The sequence below is a fragment of the Ruditapes philippinarum genome, unplaced genomic scaffold (genome assembly GCF_026571515.1).
Source record: "Ruditapes philippinarum isolate M1 unplaced genomic scaffold, ASM2657151v2 ctg745_1_1_1_1, whole genome shotgun sequence".
NCBI classification, from domain to species: domain Eukaryota; kingdom Metazoa; phylum Mollusca; class Bivalvia; order Venerida; family Veneridae; genus Ruditapes; species Ruditapes philippinarum.
In genome coordinates, this window is record NW_026852306.1 from 166,835 (window position 1) to 176,286 (window position 9,452).

The following is a 9,452-nucleotide window of genomic DNA, read 5'->3' on the forward strand; positions in this document are numbered from 1 at the left end:
ATGACAAAGTGTCTATGATAAAACTGTAGAACACCTCTTTTAAAGATGATGGTAGCTCTATGCACTTTCTTGACAATAGACAAAAAACAAAGCAATTGATTTATGAACAGTGCACTAGGATATGTTTGTTATAGTTTAACTTCTTAACGAGGTTTTGACCTGAAACGATAATACTATTAATATTTGGCTGATGCATGTATTTCAACACAATACGTTGCATACAATATTAAATCAAATCAATACTTTAAGTGAATTTGTCTATAGTGGAAGGATTGTAATACCATAAAATTATGTTGATGTAGTATTTAATATCATATCTGACATCAGACCAGTGAAAGTATTATATATGGATGTAAACCGTAGTAAGTAAATGGAAGATACATGATCGGATGTTACATGTTTATAGGTGGCCGATAATAAAGTGTTCTAGAGTAAAATAATATTATTCGTCATATAAAAGTTCATACTAACTCACTTGAAAACCCTTTATCTTTCAAGAAACATTTTAAACGAATATCTAAATGATGCATTCCTAATGTTTTTTGTTCAATATTTGAAATATCTATTGAATGTGTGTACAATGTAGACCAGTCCACTTAAATCATTACAAAAGACAATGTCAAGTAACCAGAATAAAATGAAATCATCAAAAACAAAAACAATAATCAGAATTTCAACTACACTTAAGGATTCGTGATCATAGCAAATTTATGATTCTGGTAACAGTGTAATTTTACATAGTTAATACTGGGAGCATTAAAGTATTTATATGATATTGTCCGGAAATATTTGTGTGATATAACATTCAATCAATGTCTGGAGGCATCATTCCATGATGTCAAATTGTGTCTTGTTTATGGCGATAATATCCAAAGGCATTTAATGTCCATTTCTCCAGGAAACAATCACTCTTTCTGGTAAGACAAATATCCTACAATGTGATGAACAATAGCATGAATTAAACTGTTCTATTTTCAGTAGTTTATTATGAGGTTACAAAAAGAGTTCGTTTTAGGATTTATTTCAGTGAGTATATTAAAGATTAGTAATTTTTGTTTAAACTTTGAAAAGGAATAATTCCGCATCCCCATATGCAAAAAATATTGGTATACTTCGTTAAGAGCAAATGACGATTGTACGAAATCATTGCTAAGCGATTACTTAAAAATCAGCATTATATTTTGTTACGGAATATTTTATTTTATTAACGTGCATTATTCTTTATTAAATAACAACAACATTCTAGGTAACAACACTTTCGAGAATTTGCCTTAAGACTATGAAAACATTATCATTTTATCATTTATAAGATAAACCTTTTAACCCTTGAAGGTAAGGTAATTTGTATGTAAACACAGATATAGTTCCCGACATATATTTTATATTATGCGTGATATATGTACTTCTTGGTACTAATAAAAGGTAAAATATAAATATTGTGGAAGTAAGAGAACGAAACTGTGTTAATTTAATCAACTTTTGTTTGCGTAATCCGTTACCTACTTATTCTGTTTCAATAGATTTTATCGAAAATGTCAGTGGCATTTTGATAGTTAACAACTGGTAAACTAAATTTATCAAATGCACAATCGTTGAACGATATGACAGTAAATTATTAATGAATTGTTACATATGCAATATTTCAGTATATAATTGTTGTGTAAAATGAGTGTTACTAAAGACTGGTAATGAATTAATATCTGATGATAGTATGTGATTAGACATACTACATTTGTGTGGAAATCAGGAGCAAAGACATATTAGTTTTACACATAAATATAAATTGGGTGTTATAAATATGATAAAATATGGCATTTTTGACTCACACCAACAAGTGTTTAGAGCTTTTTAGCAGCTGTAAAAGGTTTACCCATACTTTGTTTTAGCGTAGTTATATTTTTCTGGTCAATCCAGAAAAATGATTCCTATACTTTAATTGTTAAAAATCAAATGCCGCTCATGGCGGTGTTTGGGGGCTTGCATTAGTTTTACAGTTCCCATATTCTCTCATTAGAACACCGAATCAAACCGAGCTTGCAACTTTCAAATTTTTGTTGTGTTATATCACTGAATCTACAATGTTTAGTTTTTTGTTGTTTTTTTTTAATTTTAATCCATTTCTGTGGATATCCTTTTACTGATTTTATTACAAAAAATAATTCCAGCTGTGTTCGATAATATAAATGTAGATACAACATTTATTTTGTTAGATGATTCAATAAATTGCATGCTGAATATTGAGAAGAAATCATCTGCCTTATATCATATAACAATTTGCTCTATCATTCTTTGAGGGTGAACAGAATAATATCTAATCGAATACATGTAGCTCATAATTGTAATTTCTAATTTTCTTTTCATAGTAGATCACTGATGAGAAAGTAAATGAGTGTTATATAATGATATGCATGATACTCTGAGTACGTAAACAAATAATAAAATCAACTCAAAATTTATTTTGAAAAAAAAAAAAACATGACTTTGCAGCTTAATTCGCAAATGTTTCTTTACATCCTTTGCCCATTACAGTAATATTGTCAGGTTTATCATAAGCTTGACACCGAAATCAGATGAATCAGTCAGTCAGGCAATCAATAAGTCATCAGTCAATAAGTCAATCATTCGATCATTCAATCCACAGTCAATCAAAGCATACGACTTCTAATTATGACGTCACAGACTCGAATTCCAAAATGGAATTTGGCTACGATTTCCTACAATCTCTTTTTCGGCTCTAGAATTTATAATCATCAAGAAAGCAAGAAAGTAGTTATTTATAATAGTTTATATTAATAGAAAGCGCATTCTCTAAACCGAGGGGACATTAAGTTTGAACAAAAAGTAGGTTTATCGGTGCATAGGGAGGTATTTAGGCCTTATAAGTGCAAAACATCTTGGTAGCTTTTCGGGCTCACTCGGAAATTTAAATTTAAAGACAGATTTTGTTCAATGTTTCTCACCAATTGATTTTTTTTCGAAAGCTAAAATTTTCCCTTTTATTTAAACGGTAAAATCCAGATTTAACTCACTATGGAAAAAAACAAAGAAAAAGTGTGCTTAAATTTTTGCCATATTTGGGAAAATTTATTTTTTTGTTTTTTGGGAAATGTGGGACAGACCGTTTTTATATTCACTAACATGTTGGTGTTGTTTTAAGCAGCTGCTCTTTACCATTGAAAATATAATCGAAGGTTTCTGTCACAAAAAAATAAAAAGTTGAAATAAAAATTTTTGTTTGAGAAAATAATAATTTTGCTGTTAAAAAAGCAAAGGTCACATTTTCTGCAGCAATAAAAATATCGATTAGAATTGCAGACAACCGATTTTAGATTTTCTATTAAACCACAAATATAGCAGGAATAAATATCAGGGGGAAAGGTAGTGATAATTAATGTTATGAAATAGCAAAGAAATAAATCAGAGTAATTGCAGCTAGAAACATAATATATTTCCTGTGTATTTTTATATATTCCGTCACAAGTAAGCTTAAATGTGAAATAATGTAATGTAGTCTTTGAGAAAAGGTGTACGGCTAGACCAGACACATACCTCTTGTTTGATTTTGTTTGATGATAATTTTTCAATCATTACATGAATCCTCATTCACAAGAAATAGTTTCCATCGAACGGGATTCATTAAAGTACAGTAGCCCGAAAGATAATACATGAAGTTTAAACTAAAACCGACACAATAAGGGATTTAAACTTACGATCGCTGGCTAAACAACAGCACAACTAAACATACCATTCTTAACAACAGAGGTAAAGAATCGATTATCTGACACATTTGTAGCATGATATATTTACAGTTATCGAGGAAGGATTGAACTCAAAGTTTCTAGAGTCCGCTAACACATCTTGCTTCTGAGACAATTGTTCTTTCTAGAGTTTGCCGAGCACATCTGCCACACTTCTAAACTGTGATGAGTGCGCACCCGCAATGTCGCATTTGTCAAAATCTCTACAATTCTTGTATTAGGCTCAGAGTAAATCCGAATCAGCAGTCCTTTTTGCAATATTTATTTTTATCTCCTATATTCAAGTTTTGTTAATTATATAGAAAGGTTGACTGCTTTGGAATTGCTTTTATTATATATGAGTACGAAATTATGTGTTCTTCGTAATGTTATTTCTTATTAATTAATTATTATGGAAGCATCCATTTTCCTAAAGCATTCTGTAGGAAAAACAGTAAGGTTTATGGCCAATACAAACAGATAATATCATTTGAGATGTATTATAGATAGTATCAGCAATATCCAACATTTTGAGCTTTAGAAAAGTATTACTAACTCACACAACTTGAACTAGAACAATACATCATATATCAAAACTTATTACAAGACTGATTCATCAAACATGTCTACCTAAATACTGCTGTGCAAGTGAACTAATGAATTATTCAAACAAGGATATCTGCAGTGTGAACAACCGTTCATTTTTCTATTGATTGAGTTACTTAACGTTTTTTACTCCTATATCAGCTTTTCAAAAGACTGCATGATTTAACTATGAATGCAAAGGAAGAGATCTTTGTAATCTTTACATCTTTTTTATTACAAATGCTGATCATTTGAATGAGCATACCACAGTGTCATGTAGACATATAGGCAGAATAAAAATTGTGTGATAAAATTCATCTTAACTTTGCATATCCTTAGCTTATGATTACATAAATATTATAATAAAATAAATAAAGAGTCACTGAGATCTGATTTGAATGATATGCCCTTAATTTTGAAAGTTTTGTTTATTTCAAGGGCAGATAATTCACAATCAAAGTAAACAAAGCCTTATTTTGTCCTGCTGAGCTGTGTAGCTGACTTCTTTTAGAGTATTTAGATAAACGTTATAAATTGATGAAAGAGATTAGTTTGTGTGTTGCATTTTCTTCATAAGGTTTTTTTTGTGCAATGCATATTGGATACATAATCGTTACTGATCTATTATGATGAAGACAAGATGAAATAAACACAAAAGACAATTTCCCGAACAGCCTATTAATTAATATTTAATTCGGCTTCAATACCCGTAGCATGTTTAAGTAAGCAACTTTTATTTGTCAATTCATGCTCCAGGTAGCAATGTAGTTTTACAGAATTAAAATTGGGAGCATTTAAGTGATGATATGGCCCGAAAATATGTGTGTGATATAACATTCGATCAATATTTGGAGGCATGGTTTCATGATTTCAGTTTGTATCTTGTTTATTGAGATAATATCCAATGACATTTAATGTCCATTACTCTAGGAAACGATCACTCGTTCTATAAAGACAAATATCCAACAATGTGTTGAACAAAAGCACTTACAAAACTGTTCTTATACTTGTAAATACCATTTGCTTTAAAATGGACTTTACAGATAATATCATTAGTATATTGATTTTGTACAATTGTTTTGAATGTCATAGACATTATTTCTAGTGCAAGTCATGAATCATTTAAATGTCAAATTATCAAAAATATTTTTCCTCTCATAAACTTAAAAACAAAATCTCAAACTGGGGATTAAAGCCACGGCGTGAAGATTGTAGTGCAAGACTTTCAGACGATTCCAATTTGCATATTCATTAGGTCTGTAGACAGCAAAATAAAATTTAATGTTTTGAAATTGTTTTTTTATATATATTACCATAAAAGCAGTGATGCACAATACTATTGAGGACTTACTATACTAACTAATGTGGTGTAATCGCCATATTTGACAAAACCGTGGGTTGGTCCAATAATAAAGATTCCGAAAAACTACAAATTGTGGTTCAACCAGCATATTTGATAAAATTAAGTGCAATCGTGGGTTGGTTCAATCTTATTTCTTTGACAATCTAGAAATAGTGGTTTAATCACCATGTTTGATAAAACTTAGTGCAACCGTGGGCTATCCAATTATAAAGTTTTTGAAAATCAAGAATTGTGGTTGAACAAACATATTTGATAAGTACTTTTACTAGTATAAAGAACTGTAATTGAAACTGACGTATAAATGTTTCAAAGGGAGATCTAATTGTGTTGCTCGTTCCATATTGTAGAGTTTTCTTTATTTAGATGTTAAAGTTTTGAAATAGTTTAACTTTACTAAAACATTTAAAAAATGAAAATGTAATGCCCTATATATTGATTATTTAGGTATTATTAAAACATGTTTTAGATGCAAAAAATGGTTGGGTCATACTTTGATCAGCACTTTTAAAAGAACAATAGACTCCAATCGACATTTTTACTTAGTTGAAGATTTGGCAGAAAAAGAAGCTAGAAATAAGAATTGATATATTGTATATGACTCGTAAAGCCATATAAAATAACAATTTTTATGATTTTCAGAGCCTATGTTGTTTTTGACATTTATGTATCAAGTAATAGATACTTGTCGTTTGTTATCGTATATATTATATTAAATGGGCAGTATGTCCATAAAAAAGAGAGCTTTTTCAATGGATTTCAACTTTTGACTCCAGCACCGAAGTGTTAAAACAGAAAGCAAAATGTAAAGAATTGACAAAGCGTTTGAGTGCAATAAATTGTCGCGACCAAAATACAGCAATGTTTGCGACCATATATGACTTTTGTCTTTTTATACATGAATACAATTTTTATATGGCCAGAAACTTCACAAGTTTTGTCAATTTCTCTTTTATTTTCCATACTTCTTTCAATTGCATTTCCTTCAATAGAAAACTTTACATACATTACTTAGTACTGGTTAGTTTCAGAAACAGATTCGAGAGTGTTTCCATAATTATATAGCTTCCAACACAATCGAACTAAAATGAATTCGTATAAACTAAACTAGTTGTAATTGTTTTTTATTGCTAAACAGACAAAAAGGGTGATATTTACGGTTTATCTCTGTTATTTAAACTATTTTTATTGCGAGTTATCTTTCTTACGTTGGGTATCTGTAAGTGATTGGTTTTAGTTGCTGACTTCAAATTACTAGTGGGTTCGAATCCCGTCAGAGTCTTTGAGGTGAATAAGCTGTCTAGCTGTTAACTCGGGCGGCCGTTCGTGCTTGAAACTATGCAAGAAGTAGTAGTATCGGAGATCTTCCACCTCCAGTAAAGATGGATAGTCGCCATATGATACAGAATATGTGCGACTTAAAACCCAATACATAAAAGTTCATTTGAAAACAAACTTTACACTAATTTTATATTTTATTTTCTATTGATCTAGTGAGTTTCATATAGAAAGATCCTGATTTAACTAACTTTATTTTACTAAATCTAATAGAAACTTTTGTCGGTAGTTGCGCATAGTTGAAATAGCTGTTAAGTTGGATATCTCCTTTTCTTATTCAATATCCGTTAATTAGGTTCGAATTTTATTGAGAGAGTGAAAACTATTAGCTAGATCTTTAGACTAGACAATAATTACACGTATAAAGGAAATTATGGAAGTAACTAATTAATTTCACCAGAGCCTTGGCAAAAAACATCGTAATCACGCAAAGTAACGCAGCTGACATTTTCTAACGTGCTAATGAATTGAATGATGAGGTTAACATTTTAAAAGAAATTTTGTACAAAGACATTTTGTACAAAGTACAACGCCATATAAGCTATAGATACTTAGTACTAATCAATAGTAATATTTCAGGAAAAGCAGTTTAAAATCTCAATTTCTTTTCTGTTCCATCTATAAGATAACTAGTAATTTAAAAGCAAAAGTAGTTTATTTGACATTTCGGTAAGATGTTATATGCCGGTTTGAAGTAAATGCATGAAGTATATATCATGCAATACGCATAACCATTGCAAAAACATGATGTAAAGATATGCAATTTATACAAACATAATTTTATAACGCATATATGACACGCCAAATTTAATTGTTTCATGTATTCACAGCGCCTTTTGTCTTTTCACTTTTTTCAGTGCAGGCTTTTCAACCGCTGGTGTTTTCGCCGGTTCATGGCCGCTGGTATTTTCGCTGCCGGCTTCATGGCCGGTGGTATTTTCGCTGCCGGCTTCATGGCCGGTGGTATTTTCGCTCCCTGCTTCATGGCCGCTGGTATTTTCGCTGCCGTCTTCACGGCCGTTGGTGCTTTCGCTGCTGGCTTCTTTGGCATTTGTATTTTTTGCTGGCGGCTTCATTGACGTTGGTGCTTTCTCTCAATACTTCTTGGCCGCTGCTGTTTCGATGCCAGCTTCTAGGGCGCTGGTATTTTCGCTGCCGGCTTCTTTGGCGCTTGAATTTTTGCTTACAGCTTCCTTGACGTTTTTACTGCAAGCGTCTTGGCCGCTGCCGTTTTCGCTGCCAGCTTCTAGGTCGCTGGCGTTTTTGCTGTAGGCTTCTTGGCCGCTTGTGTTGGGCTTACTGGTTCCTAACCGCTGGTGATTACGTTTTCGTTTTCCTTTTAGCCAGTTTCTTACCTTGGGTTGCAGTCTCACGGTTTGTTTTGGTAATTCCACTTTCGACACTTTGACGACGCAGCTCTGGCTTCTTAGCTTCATTACGCCTCACTATCAAATTGATAGAAGCGATTCAATTTACAAAAGGCACAAAGTGCATAAATTGCCTTTTTACTGCTTTTCATGGTCGTTAAACGAAGCAGCAGTTCGTTAAGCAAGCAAGTAATCGAATTTAATAATGATTGCCTAGTACGTATGTCGCAATTTGTTGCACTAATTTGAAACGTTTCTTATGCATCATTATAGAAATTGCCTAACACCTATGTTTTCGGTACATTGTGTTTCTGACTTTTCATGATTTTCTCGTGGTAGGTTATAATTGAAACATGCATTGATAGGGCCATTATAAAGTTTTATACGATTATTGCAATGATTATATGACTTATATATAGCTTTTATTTTATTATATCGTTTGTTTGTTTGTTTGTTTGTTTGTTTGTTTGTTTGTTTAGTCATATAATACAGGGATACAGGTGAGTTGTGCTTCAAAGTCTGTTTAAAATCTCTTATAAATAATAAACACTATGTAGTATGTTTAATTATATCGGCATATCATAACATAAGCATACACTGTATAAGGGAAAGTTAAATGTCGGTCGCAAATTTGCAATGCGAGCAGGAGACTGAACGGCGCCATGGTAGTCTTGTTAGTTTTTCTTTTTAGAGTTTTATTCAGTTTGATGATTTTCTGAAAAATGCATACAGTCTTTTGCCACAGGAATATTTCTCGTTCATCCTATTTTTGTTATTCACGTTCTCAAACAGATAAGTGTAATGAAAACATTTTTGTAACCTTCATGAGAAATGAATGTTTCTAATATGATATACCGTGCAACTTGATATACCTATTTTCAGAAATAACAAACTGATATATAAATAGCCAGGAGAGCTGCGTTAATTCGGCTTCAAATCATTTTTTGTGCAAATGTTTATTTTAAAGAAAATGTGAAGTTTCTAAATATATCAAACTATTTATGTATACAATAGGAAGATCTTAAATTGATATCCGCCAAATGAATTGCTTACTAAAGACTAAAA